The 15,070-nt window shown below is 37.9% G+C and overlaps 1 protein-coding gene across 4 annotated transcripts in view; it reads right to left on the bottom strand.

The window, feature by feature from the left end:
* Positions 1-15,070, bottom strand: part of sema5ba (sema domain, seven thrombospondin repeats (type 1 and type 1-like), transmembrane domain (TM) and short cytoplasmic domain, (semaphorin) 5Ba) — a 121,803-nt gene that overhangs the window by 90,807 nt on the left and 15,926 nt on the right. For all 4 annotated transcript variants that reach the window (XM_057335646.1, XM_057335648.1, XM_057335649.1 and 1 more), the window contains exon 2: positions 9,512-9,581. The gene's annotated coding sequence lies outside the window, so the exon portion shown is untranslated. The remainder of the gene's footprint in view (positions 1-9,511; positions 9,582-15,070) is intronic.

The raw sequence follows: 15,070 nt of genomic DNA, 5'->3' as shown, positions 1-15,070 counted from the left end.
CAACAATTCTTCAGAGGCAGCATATCATGCGTGCCTTGTCATTTATGACATTTTTACAGCAGAGAACAAAGGAAAATTAATTTTACATGGAGTAAGACCAGTCATAACAACTGCTGCTGCCGTAACTTGGATGGAAAGTACGTCACAATAATTTATCATATTGTGGCTTAATTAGGAGGATGAAAAAAACAGCTGCCTTCTTTTTAATTGGTAGACAATTTCACAGCATGATTTCTTGTCATGCTGTGCTACAGTAAAGTGCTGAAGCATGACTGAGCTTTTGTACCAGAAATTAAAAATCCCTTATAGAAACGTTATGGACTTGAAATACAATGTAATACTATATATGTGGGTATATGTAAGTATACAGCAACGGAAGAAATACGAGACCCTATTAAAATTATTTTTAATATTTCTATTTATAGATATGTTTTTAAGTAAAATGATCATTTTTGTTTCAAATAAAAATATTGATTCTATTTGCAGAAAATAAAATCTGGAGAAACAGGTCAAAAAAGCAGAAAAGGTGCTCTGTATTTTTTATACCTCAAATACTGCAACGAAAACAAGTTCATATTCACTTTTAAGCAATACAACATTATTGTACATGTAACAGTACATGTATTTAGGAAAATTTCAAAACTTATTTCTTGTGATAACCTTGCTTTTTAACACAGTTTTTAAGTGTCTTGTCAGTGTTTCACATAGCTTTGGATGACTTCATGTCTCTCCTGAGGTTTGATTTCATTGAAATTCAACAGACACTGGACTGGAATGGCCACAATACATCTAGAAATGCAGATTAGATGAAAATTTATACCATACAATTATACCATACATGTGTCCTATGGTGTGACATAGCATACATTTAGAAAACAAATTATTATTTTAAATTAATATTTCTATTTGTAATATAAAATAGCATAAAAATATGTATCTTCATCGTTAGTTAGTTTTCTTCTAGATTTTTGCTGTAACACCATAGGACACATTTAGACACTTATTTGTCATCTACCACAAATCTTTAAATATACCCATGATCTTTAAATCACGTTTCATGACTTTTCTAATTAATACAAATACACGATACAGGTAACTGCAAAAAAAAAACATCAGTTGTAGAATCAGGTCAACTTTTCTTAACTCCCCTTTAATAAGACGAAGAACAAACTTTATTTAAAGTTAATAATGAAGGCTAATGGAAAAAAAGAATAATATAAAGCATAGTTGTGTGTCTATTTTTAATGCTCTGACCTATTCTTGTATTTTAAGGAGTACTATTGTGTTATTTATTCATTTATTCTTTATCTTCAGCAAATGCTTTTTCTTGTAAAAAAATGTCCACCATTTCAGTTCTTATCAGAGGAAAATACATCTAAACCCACAGTTTACCCAAAAAAGTTCTTGTCCTTTCAGACCCTTATAGTGAATGGTGACTGTGGCTGTCTGTGGTCTACATCTACTTTCATTGTATAAATACAAGCAGCAAAGACATTTGCCTGAACTACCACCATGCCTGATCTAGAAACCGCATAGTGCTAGGTTAGAACACCTTGTGATACACATAACAGAGCCAGCCTCGGACTGGCCATCGGGAGATCCGGGACGATTCCCGGTGGCCTGTCGACTGATTTGGCCTGCTGCCAGCCAGCTATGGCATTTTTTTACAGACAAATGTCAAGAGCACGTTATTGTAGCGTGAAAGTATGTCAATATTGAAGTGCGAGCGCGAACCTCTCCGCTCACACGCGGATTTCGTTTGGACGCACCAATTTTGTGCAAGAGCAAAATAAATCCATGTGTGAGGAAAGCATCTTCCGCGTGAGCGGACAGCATCGAGAGGTTCATGATCACACATCAATATTGACGTACTTTCGCGCTACAATAACGCGCTCTTGACATTTGTCAGTAAAAGCACACCATAAAAGACTGAAATAAAGTTGGCTTGACGTTGGACATTCGATATTTGTGAATTTAGGGACCGTCAACAAGGTGACATTCACGTTTCTAACGCCAATAGCAGGCCGTAGGTCGTCCCAACAACATCCCAACAACGTGACCAGGGGCGGTCCGGCCATCTGGAGTATCGGAACTTTACCCGGTGGGCCGCTAATGTATGGGGCCGGAATGGACGCTTGGGCCGGACAGACGGACGTTATTAACGCAAATGCACGAAACGTGAAGGCATTAGCGAGACGGACACGTAAACATGTAAAGCAATGACACATTACATAGAGCCTGCCCCAGCCCGCCCCTGTGACTGACCGCCATTTTGTCCGACAAACAAACCAGTCCGACAAACCTGCCGTAGTACAGCTGTGGTGATTAATATGAAAAAATTGCTTTTTAATTATTGTAATAGTAAACAGAGATATATACCCAACTTTGATGGATGTTCACACTATAACGATAAACAATAACGAAGTTATAACTTGAAGGAAAATATTCACATCACAACTATACCAATACAGATACGAGACACGAGATTGTCTGAATCATTAATGATGTTTGTACTGTACTGTGTTTGTTGTATTTAACACAAATAAACATTAAGACACTGATGGCCTGTTATTCTTTTCTGTCCTGAACTTTCGTTTTCACAAAGGATCACGGCTGACCAAAACTCTGCCCGAAGTTACTCTCTCTCTAAAAATGTCATTACTACAATTTTCGGAGTAAATATAAACACTTAATACATCACATGTTTGTGACAGTAGTAGCCTAATGCATCACGCGAGTTTAGAATTAACGTAACGTTATCATCTGCTGGTGTGGATGCAAATATATAGGTATAATTATCTCAAATCCTGAATGTATCCCTTGAATGCATATCGCAGACCCTTCAGTCTGAAATCAGCGTGTCAGAAATTCTTCACTATTTCCGGAGGGTGTGCATAAATTTACATTGGGAGCGCATGGCTACCGAAAGCTTGTCGGACATAGCAACTGGAACGAAGGGGGGCGGTGTTTTGCGAAGGGTCAATTGTTTCTCTTCACACATACAATTTAAGCATATAATGTGTATTGTTGTTTTATTATAAAACCTAAAGATAGAATGAATCTTCAGTTTAAGATAGGCTTGTAGTATAAACCATTTAAACGTGCTTTTGTGGTTTGGCCACATGATACATTTTTTTCTTGAAACTTTCTCAAGCCAAACTGTATTTATTTAGCTCATAAACAATGCACTATCAGTTTAATTAAGCATTGATGGTGCATTGTGTGATGATTAAAAAGCATTCTACTTTTAATAAAAATAGGATTAAAAATAGATTTGTGGTTTCTATTTGTGGTTTGGGGCCTGGATGAGTGTGGGATTTCTGGCCTGAATTTGTGTCCTAGTCCGGCCCTGAACAGAGCCCAGCACTGTAAAACTTTGCTGTAGTTTTGCAGCAGGTTTGCAAGTAATTTACTGTAAATTTACTGTAGATTTAATTACTACTTATCTTGTTTTCTAGTAAAAATATTTAAAACGTCTTAAATTACGATACATTTACACAAGATATTTAGTCTTGTTTTATGAAAGAAAATGTAAGAACTAGGTAATTTTATGTTTAAAACAAAATTCTAAATTCAATCCACAGTAAGTTACTGGCAAACCTGCTGCAAAACTACAGCAACACCCACAGCAGACACCCACAACACCTTAGCATCGTTCACACGTGAGCATCACTCACAAGTCTACAGTACAAAACCTACAATTTGCTGTCAACCTACAATTTGGTTCAAGAAAATCTCAACATGCATACCACTCATTCATTACCTTAACACAAATGAAAGTGCTTCATCTTCCAAAATTCTGTGTTCTGTATCATCTACCACTTACCATCTAATGTCATCCGATTAAAGCACTGCGTTCAACGTCTCCAAGCACATATGCCATGCTTTAAGAACAAAAGAAAAAATACCCTCAGATAGCATCGTCTCTGAATCTTTAGAGATCAACCTCCCCATCCTACTCAAAGCTCGCTCACAAAAACATTGCCTACCAGTAAACCGTGTCAGAGGAGGACTATACTTCAAAAAGCCAGTAATAAAAATAGATTTGGGAAAGACACAGACGGCATTAGAGCTCTTCACTTCTACTAATGGGGCTTTGTGACAACCAGTGGGAATATTCATTATCATTCCAATTTCTGAAAGTAATGCCTCAGTGAGCCTATTTCATACAAAGTGAGAGCTCTACAGGTGAACGGGGTGAAAATATTCAATTTCCCCCTGTGTTCTGAATATGGGGTATGATTGAATGCATGTAGAGATGGTGTTAATCACGGGCATTGTGCTTCAGGTGAACTGGAGAGAATCACAAATCATCAAGTGGATTATAAATGCGGAGCATAATTCGCTTATTTAGATTCCAATCTTTAGCTCTTATCTGACATTAAAAGGGACCTTCAGTCGCATTTTCATTAGAATGCTAAAATAACAGGATACAGCCCATTGTGTCCTGCTGCATCCCACTTTTCTCATCTCTATCAAAGCGAGTGAACGCAAAGCGCTGGCTGCTTTCCAAAGGCAAGATCAGAGTGTACAGGAGAGGCCGGATTTATAATTGGGTAAAGAAGTGACTGGCTGCTCTAAACCCACATCCCCCCAACCCATCCAAATCATTATGTAGAAAAACACAATGGTGTGCGAGAAATTGATGGCTTGTTTCAATTTCTAAGAACTGTAAAGGGGATTTCTGGGAGACTGTAGCATTTGACAAAAGTATGCTTTTAGATAACAATGCTGAAAAAAACATTCGCAGCTGCTTAGAGTTTATCCAGACTTAATAAGATACTGTAACATCTTAACCAAAGACTAGGATGTGCTGGTTAGGTGCTCCTGGAAACTATTTACTACACATTCCATAATGAATTTCCTTTTTTTAAATAATGAAGAGACTAATAAAAATTCTGGATCTAGTCAACCCATCTGGACACACTTAAAATGTTGCAAGAAAAGATGATTCAATGATAAAACAATGGCAAACATCTTTCATGAAATAGTACACTGTAAAAGTGATCAATTTCTGTAAGGCTGAAATGTTTTCTTTGACATCTTGCTCTCATGAGTTTAACTTCTTGAATCAAGATCCAGAAAGCAAAGCCCCCCTACACAACCGCAACAAATTCCCCCGAGAGGCTTCAAATGGAGGTCTTTCTCAACCCTCTCTCAGCACACATCCACATAAATATCAAAAAATATTGCACAACCTTTGAGTGCCTTTTTCATTCAACACATCAAAAATATGTTTACAAAAATGCTTGTAAGTATCATCGTCACTAAAGTTTCAGTGTATTTTATTCAAACACAGAGCAAACAACCACATGGGTTTGATGAACCCTTCTACTGAAAATGCCACTTTAAATAAAAATGCCTGCCAAATGCACAAATGTAAATGCAAGTAAAACCTTATTTAGAACAAAATTGCAGTATAAATAAAACAAACACCATATAAAGCCACTGTTTTTCTGAAACAACAATGTCTAACGGAGATGCCAGCAGATAAAAGTTCAGAGAAAGGGTGCAACTCTAAATCAATTGGATAATTATTCTGTCAATCTGACAATGTCTGCGTATGATGCTCGCAACCGGCCATGAATATACTAAACTAGACATGCCAGGAAAAATAAAATGGTCAGTCCATGAGCTAGTTTGTAGTGAGCACTCAACACAGTTAAATTAAAGTTGCACCCCAATGTCAACAATGAAATGTTATAAATTATATAGCAATAAATGTTATTCCAAATGCCATTCATCTAGAAACCAACCTCCAATACAACTGAAATATTAATTTACACTGGACTAAAAAATCATAAATTGTGTCTTTACTTCATTTCAGAAGTCCACCACTGCTCGGGATTAATATGTGTATCAGACACAATCATGTGCTGTACTGAAGTAGAGCAGAATATTTTTATCTCTGTAATAATAGTGATCCTCACACAATAAAAGCAGTCAAGTTAATTAAGATAGATAGAGACAAAACATAACGGAGAGACAGAAGCAGAGAGAGAGAGAGAGACATAGACAATCGGAGAAGGACAGAAATGGTGCAAGCAATGAGAAAGAAACAAAAATTGGGCAGTGGATTTATGTTGCCGCGACCGCTCCAGTCCCGGCGAGCATTAGCTGAACTCTTGAGCTGTGGACAGCTAATCTTTTGTTATGGGGAAATAAACACACAAAGTTAGCCTCTATTTTACGGCTGCTGATCCAAAGCGGATGATAAAAGATCCAGCAGGCCCGGACCATGCGGCTTAATGACCCCGAGAGCAATACACAATTTATAGGCTCTCGCCGCCATCATCACTCCCTCTTACTAATTTACGGCAAGAGAGGAACCTGAACTCAATAAAGGAGAAAACAATCTTGGAGAACGAAAAAAACACCTTTCATATAGCCAATTCCTCCTGTTGGATTCCTCACAAAGGGCTTTCGGTATATTTCAGAGCAATATGACAACATGTCATACAAGACAGCTTAAAGTCTTTAGTGTTGTTAAGTTTTAAAAAGCAAATTAGCTTTACAAGTCATTTCAACTTAATATTTTATCTTTTTTTAGTGTCTTCAAACTAGTTAAGCAATTTTAACTTGTTTTGGTAAGTTACATTAACTTAACATTAACTTACTGTGCATTAAGTTGAAATGACTTGTAAAGCCAATTTGCTGGTACTTAAAAACTTTGTTGACGGTAAACATCATTACATCAAAACATTCAGGATTGATTGATTGATAATAATCCCACTATTGCAGTAATACACTTATCAATTTAAACAACCCTTTTCTCTATTTATTTTTTTTTCAGATTTTTCTCACTTTGGCTTGCCCTAAAGATATTTCCTATATGTACGTTTATTTTGTGATATAAGGTCTAATGCATCGTGATTCTCTGTGATGGCTGTATGCAACTATATTTGGCCAAAACAAGCTTTCTATGAAGGCGGCATAATTACGTTGCCTACTAGGTTTTGGAACGGAGCACATGAGTTTGATTAATTGCCACAGTCCCAAAATCCTGTATCATTCTTACAGCAAAACAACGTTCGGCAAAAATCCAATGGGAAGCACTGAACTCCTCCCATTTTTAATTCGGCCCAGCTACCATATTACCCCACCTCTAAATTCCCAAATCCAAAACAAGCAACTCCACCTCTTTCCGTCCACAAACACTGACAACATCACAAGCATGGCCAGTTCTGTAAAGGGTTTTAATTCTACACGAATTGTACCGTTTCTTTGCCCAGCAACTTGTCAAATCGAACACCGTAATTGGTTTGCATTTGTGGAAATGGCTGTTCTTGAAGCATTACTTTAGTAAAAGTTTGTCCGTGCTGCCTTGTGGCCGAGCTCTCTACCGCACGGCCCCCTCAGCCCGGTGTGAATAGCTCCTCTGTGAGACCAGCCAAGGATCTGCCAGAGGGACCATTTCTTTGTTAGGTGAATGGGCACAGCTAGACCATCTTAAGGCACACTAATGCACCATGGCTGGACCACAAAGGCTGCGTAGTAATTTGCCAAGCATAATGGCACGTCTTTAATTCGTCCGAGGGGGAAACGGACCTTTAAAAGCTAGCTTACAGATCACGAGTCCCATTCTAGTGCCTACTCCATTCATATCGTAAAAGGCTTGTTTTCTTCCGGCTCATTGTCATCCCGAACCGAATGTCTGCAAACAACGGTGGGTAAAAATTAAAACAACGCCGCAGCTCCTGGCCGCACTGAAAGGGCACAGAAGACCAGCAACATACAAAAAAGGAGCTTCTTCCCAGAAAAGCGTATCGGTGAATGAAAACGAATTCTACAGCTGCAGAAATGATGTAATTTAGCTGGATTAGGTCACTGGTGGAAAAAACTTTTAGGGATGGTGCAATGTAGAGTAAAAAATAAGGAGTAAGTGGGGTGCGATTCTGTATCTAGAAGATGTTTGGGGACAGAGACAGAGAATGGGGAAAGTGGGAGAGGAGAGTTAGTGGTTCCAGGTGCTTGGTAATTCATTATCTACATCCTCTGCAAAGTTAAGACAACTCAGAAAACGCAGGGTGATTCTTACAAAACCTCTCAAGAGGATGTTCGGGTTATAAATTTACCCTGAAATTAAAAAAAACATCACACTACATAAAATGAAGTCTAGTCGTAACGATTTTTTGCATTACTATTATGTACTAGCACAGTCAGCACATAAGGGTAGTATTTGCTGTACTGCCTTTAATTTGAGCTGATGTAAATATTTCATTATAGTCATTTCCTAAATAAGTCATTTCAAATCAAAACGTCAGAACACATTTTGTTAATGGAAATTGGGGAAATTGTCACAAAAACATGGCATAATGCAAATGTTAATAATCCAACAAACAGGCTTCATTTTCTTGCAAAATATAAAGTGAACTGTGCTCGTGATGCACTTTAATTACGTAAAAACAAGCTGTCAAAATGACATCTACCCTCGCCATGACAACAACCGAAGAAATGTGCATCTTCAGAAAACAAATTCAGAGTTTCTTCAAAATGTTTTATTTTATACCAAAGTGGGAAAATTGTCAGAGGATTAAATGGATGTGAAAAAGCTCTTGTGATTTGTCAAACACATCAACATACAAGCTTTAATTAACTTACAAATAGCCAATTAAATATGTCAGGCCTTTCTACGGTTTCCTTTGAGGACGGGAAAAGAACCCCAGGCTGCGCCGCTCCATAAATGGCTGCAATAAAAGTTTCAACCCTTTTTTATCCGCCAGAACGCTTCAGAACACTCAATTTCTAACACAGAATAAAGAGATTTGACTTGAAAGGCTCCGTGACTTTGTCCACGGTCATAGAGACGGGGAAACAGAGAGAGGAGTGTGAGGGGGGTGACAAAAACAAAAGCCAAAAAAGAACAGGAAAGAGAAAGCGTGAAACCTCAAGCAGATTCTCGATGAAAACTGGAGAATTTCACTTTGACTCGAATTCTTGGCAAAGAAAATTGAAAACTTTATCCAAACTTGAAAACGCTCATTATTCCTGTTATTTTCTTTACTTTTCAGTGAAACACAAAAACAGACATTTCTGAAGAATCATTACAAAACTTTTGCCATATAACTGCAGTGGAAGTCCAAAAGGACAAAAACAAACACCAAAAAGGAATCATTAATATATGACTATATGACTTGTGTGCGATATTCCAAGTCTTCTGAAGACACATGTGCAAGAATCAATGCCATTTGTGTCATCAATGACATTGACATGTCATTTTTCAATGAATGGCTGAACACAAGCTTCTGTGAATGGTTCAAATAGCAGACCTTAAAAAAATCAGACATGACTATGATCTATCTATGTTTATGGTGCTTTTTAAAGGTCCTAATCTTTACGAATTGAAAAACTTAGCCACTTTAACAAGAGTTCTCTTCAGCATACATAAATAACATGCCACAAATTTAAATGTATTTCGATTGACTACAGTCTTCAAAACTTCAGTTTTAAAGTGAGGAGCTTTTTGGATAATGATGTCCTGCACATTGTGAAAAAGGAGAAAACGACTTACACAGGCATCACGAGCAGGCCATTCTTAAGACTTCAGGGCTACGGTAGACACACAACAATCCTTTTGTAACCTTTAAAGAGAAAATCAGAAGAGAAACATCAGTATTTTATTCTGTAGAGTAAGAGAATGTGCTATTTGTTAGTCTCTACACTTATAAATAAACCCTTGTATAGAAACCCTGGATTGCATTTTAAAAACAGGGTTAGGAATGATTTTGAATGAAGGGCTTGGGTCCGTTTCAATGAGAATTGAGAATTTGAATTGAACTGGCCACTACTTTTTTGCAATTTAAAAACAAATTACAATTGCACAACAGAGAAATCTAATTCAACAAATTAACAAAATTATGTGAATTTTCACTAATTACTGTATACATGCATGTATTGGATTAAAAACTAAACCTACAGCACATGAATTTATTGAAATTCCATTCCAGATAATACAAATCTTGAATGTTCTCATACAGGTGTACCAAACAATCCCCGCCCATAGTACATCCCACTCCCATCTTCCACTTCCAAAAAAACAGCTATTAGATGAGCCAGACTGTGACATGCCAGACGACTCAAACAAACAGAGCAATGTTTTAAAAACACCAGAGACACTTTTCGTGAAATTGGCCTACAAATAGCTTACTTATAGTTTGTTTCCAACATAGTAAACTGGGATAGGAACCGTCTCATCGAAAATCCCCTTAAGAGTTCAGTGTTCACTAATTTAAAGTGACCAGACAACAGTTCATGAAACATTTATATTTAAACCAGCTAATGGAAGCATCATCCGCCTCCATCCTTGGCACCCAAATGAATTAGTTACATTTGCTGGCACTCTGGGCTAAATGATAGACATCACCTATTCCAATTAAACATTAAGTGTTTAGTTTATGTATACGTTTACATTTACTCATTTAGCAGATGCTTTTATCCACTGCAAATGAGAATAACACAAACAGGAGAGTATATAACAAGGCTATACCAAATGTCCATATAGGACAGTAGCAGCAATTGTGTAGGATCTGTAATGTATTGTTTTGTATTGTACTGTACATGCGCTCTAAAAATGCTGGGGGTTTTCAACCCAGCGTACGATCACTCAACCTATGTTTGGTCAAATACAAACATTTTCTGTGTTAATTTAACACAGCAGTTCATCCCTTTCTGACCCAACGATAAACATTTCAGCATTATATAAAGTGTGTATTTTTAAAGCTTTCTATAGATTCTGGTGTTTGAATGAAAGTTTCTTCCACCTTTGAGGTAAAGTGACCTTGTGACATGCTGGGATGGCACAAGCAGGTCCCTCTCATTAACTGACCATAATGCTTTGATCACTCCTCAAACTACTGTCACTGTGATTTCACATTCGTCATGTGTCTCACGCTGCTCTGTGCTGCGGGCTGCAAATCGCATTGTCAACAAATATGAACAAAGCTAATGTGCATAAAACCTCACGCTGTACAGATCAGACTGGCCTGACTTTGTGGAGACTGCGCTGTATAAAGAGGACGCGCAGTTTGCTCAGACCGTCTTGATTTTATAACTGTATTAAGAAGACGCGTATCTGCGCTGCCAGCGTTGTATAAAGAAGATGAGTGTCTGGGCAGCTTGCGTTGTATAAAAATGATGCGCTTCAATTTATAACTCTTTTTATTGAATATAACATTACAATACAATCAGGCCTCCCTTTATAACTGTGAAGCTCGCGCTGTACAGATGACACACGCCTGAATTTATAGCTGCCCAGCTCGCGCTGTATAAAGAAGATGTGTCTCTGCGCAGCTCGTGCCAGACACGCTTCACTTTATAACGCCACAGGGCGATGTCATCGCCCAACCCTAGTTGTCAAAAGGGTTAAAACAAGCCCAGCGGTTGGGTTTCTCTATTCTTGACCCTATGCTATGATGCAAAGTATTAATAACTTTGAAATATGATAATTACAGGTACACCACATTAAAATCTTAGTTTTAAACATTTATATTTCTTAGCCAACTTCACCTCATAATCCCAGATTATAAACAAAGTGTGTAAAAGAATAAATGTCAACTTTTTCTTGAGCTCAAAGTATCAAAAAAAAAAACAGTGAATATAATGTTGCATTTCGAAGTGCGGCAACAGCATCTCGCGACTTGCAAAACAAGCGCTGATACTGATAAGAGCAAAGCAGTTTTGTTCAGAAGTTAATTATGATTAGGAAAAGCAGACACATTCCATAAGCCTCTGCCAACCGGGTGCCGGGCTTTGCTCTTTTTCTGTCCTAAGAGGATCTAGCAAAGGTTAGTCTGGCATTGTATAGTGCAAAGCAGAGAGACAGAGAAAAGGCCACTGGGCCAAAGTAATTAAAGAGTAAATAATGAAGCCCTTCAATGAACCGCTGCTCGTATGATCTGACTGACTCGAGCACCAAAGCCATGTTCAATAAATCAATGAACAACCGCTGAGAGCTCCTGCTTTAAAAGGTCATTGAAACAGAGACACACGTTTCAGGACTTAGAAACCATAGCTTCAACAGGTGGTACCCAATTTTTAAAATGCCCTTAGAAGACACTGTGATTTACAACTCTCAACTACACAGCTACTTCCTGCTCTATATACTTTTCATGTCTGTAATGCATACACAACCAGCATAGCGACTTGAATCGGGGGTGCATGCTGAATACGAACTGCAATAAATTGGACTGCATCTCAAAATGTGCACATTTAATTAAAGATTTCCTATGGAACGCCATTAAAGAGTCCCTGTGTCAGATCATTAGAAATCCATATAAGTAATTGTACTTAATGATACATTATAACATTGTTCAAGGGTCTCTAAGGGTAATCATTTCAAGTTTAAGGTGACTATTCAAAGCTTCGATGCTTTCTAACAGCCCTGGAATACGTTTCATTAAATGTGCAACTGAATGAGGCTTATGCTAATCACAGTGTTTGGTGCGACATCTTGCATAGTGGCAGGACTAGGATGTGGCTCGCATCTAAGCATGTTGGCGCTCAGGGTAGATGGGGGGCTGGTGAGCGATAGCTGTGTACCGTGGGGGTGTATTCTGCGATCAGCCAGGTGTTCGCTGTGGGATAAACATTTACTAACAGGCTCTGACAAGATCCCCCAGGGCCTGTGATTAAGGGAGTCTGGGGAGATTCAGAATCCTGCTGTGTGTGGGAAGGGAAGAGGTGAGACAGGTATGGGGTTTGATCTCAAAGTTTTAATTTGGCTGTGACCGTGACAGACTGATTACGTGGCTTCAGCAAGAGTTTTCTGGCTAAAGTCGCTCCTTGCAACCTATTGCAGCAAGAATACAAAAAGAAACAGAAGTGCTTCATGTAAAACTAAAACATGCCAACTCGGATGCACAATCCTACGCATAGTTACCAAATGTCTCTAGAAACAGCCTCAGTGCAAACATTGAGGGAAAGAAATAAAACACAGATATGGGTCATTTACAAAACAAAGAGATGTGAGCAAAAAGTGCCTGTAACGCGAAAGAAGTCAGTGTCTATATCAATTCCATGTAGTCAGCAGGGGGCTGGGCATGCAAAACACACACAAAAGGCTGCCAGTGAAAGGCACCGTCGTCGAATGTGAGAGAGGACCTCCTGTGCTGTTGACTGTGTGACCACAGCTGCGGTTAGTACATCTCCCACAGTGGATCTAATAACATCCAGCACTGAATGAACGCGAGACGTCTGGAGTGGCACAACACAACCTCAATTCTGTCTGCCAATAACATGTTAGACAAGATAGTCACTGTCAACAACATACTCGACGTAAAATAATATATTACATCGCCCAGCATGAGAAACTTAGCAACAGGTTGATGCAAACTCAAGCTAGGCATAAGTTTAGCAGCATCCTTAAATGCTTGCTACTCAAAATGTTCTCAAAAATGCAGGCTGGCTGTTTTACTTAAGGTAGCGCTGAGTGCTTCTGAGGATGAGCTAATGGATTTATAATGTTTGCCATATTAGTGGCATTAAATCATTAAAAGATGCTCAGAGTTTTGCTTCAGGCAGTTTGTAGCAGGTAAACGTGATATTCAGAAGCAGAACTGTATATTAAGCTTTGTTTTTTGAGTTATGTAGTGAGACTGCGTACATACAGTATGTCCATAGAAATATGATGAGTCTACTAATTTTCATGCGCATATTTCCACAGTGTTTCCTATACAACTGTTCACAGAAAATAATGTGTCATTGTCTGAATGACGTTTCAGCATTGCTGCATATTATTATGCCATTAACAATTTCAGGTAAACCCACTCTAATAGGGCAAACATTCACTTAAAACTGTAATGTTAAAAACAACACAACCTGTCCTTAACTGGACACATCTCTGTGTCTAGTTAACCACAGTATGTTTTGTGTTACTTTTAACTAGAGATGCACCAATACATCAGCCAATAATTGGTATCGGTTGATAATCATCAAAGCCGATAAATCCCATCAATCAAAAGCGGACAGGAAAATGCAATGAATTTGTGCTCTGTATATATAAAATGTTAGGAAACATCACCAGTTTGATGTTCAATATTAGTAGTCATTATATGAATTAATAACATTCAGAAAGTTAAGAAATATTAGTTTAATCTTCGTAATCGGTATCGGCAGATACCACTCGGAAAAATCAGCTATCGGTAGCGATTGGACAAATTTAGTATCGGTGCATGTCTACTTTTAACTAAACCTTGTGTTGTCCCTCATATTTAAGACATAATCGCACACAACCTGTTTAGAAATTAAGAGTTCATTTGCAAAAATAGATAACTCAGTTTCTAAAATGTTCAAAAATCATGTTTTTTTATTGTGCATTCCAAGTAACATCAATCAAACTGCAGTTAATTTTGATTAAGTAATAATAACTCAAAAAATACAGCTAACTAACACACAAAAACAAAATAAAAACATGATAACACTGTAGAGAATCTAGCATAAGCCAAATGGTCGGAGTCATTGAAAGAAGAGCCATCAACTCCCACTCCCTTTTGTCCTGGTTTCTTTTGCTATCATCATCAAAAGACCATAGCAAAAACCTGGCTCCAGGGGTCTGGTTTTAGAGTTTTGATAACGTTTTGTCTCTCTGTTGGATATTTACAACCCCTATGCTTCAAAGCATTGGTGAGAAGTCTCTGTCTCATCTCTAACTTAACATCTGAGGCTAACCAGAGAAATGTCCCTGACAATAGGAACTTATGTGATTAAACTGTCCTTTTCTATACATACATCTAACTATCTAGGTTGTGTGTTGGCGCTCGTGCCATTTTAAATAGTCTGTCACAGTTAGATATACAAGTTTAATTCAGGCTTTGTTTGTATGCGTTCCATCTGAATGAATCATGACTTGTTGCAATTCAAACCTGTCCATTTTTGATATCTAAATGTTTGTCTTTACAATTCCTCCTTATATACTGTGTGACCATAGAACACTTTCTTTTCATTATGTTATAATTGGGAATGATATTTTGTAAAGTTGCCAGGAGGTCATAAAGATGCAAATTAGCTGTTGAGTGGACAAAGAACCTCTTCCCTGCTCAACTCTGATTGGTCGATTCAAACTCAGGTGGGCATG

This window comes from Triplophysa rosa, linkage group LG6 (assembly GCF_024868665.1).
Source record: "Triplophysa rosa linkage group LG6, Trosa_1v2, whole genome shotgun sequence".
Classification (NCBI taxonomy): Eukaryota; Metazoa; Chordata; class Actinopteri; order Cypriniformes; family Nemacheilidae; genus Triplophysa; species Triplophysa rosa.
Note: the sequence above shows the minus strand (reverse complement) of the source record. Positions and strands in the feature narration are given on the sequence as shown.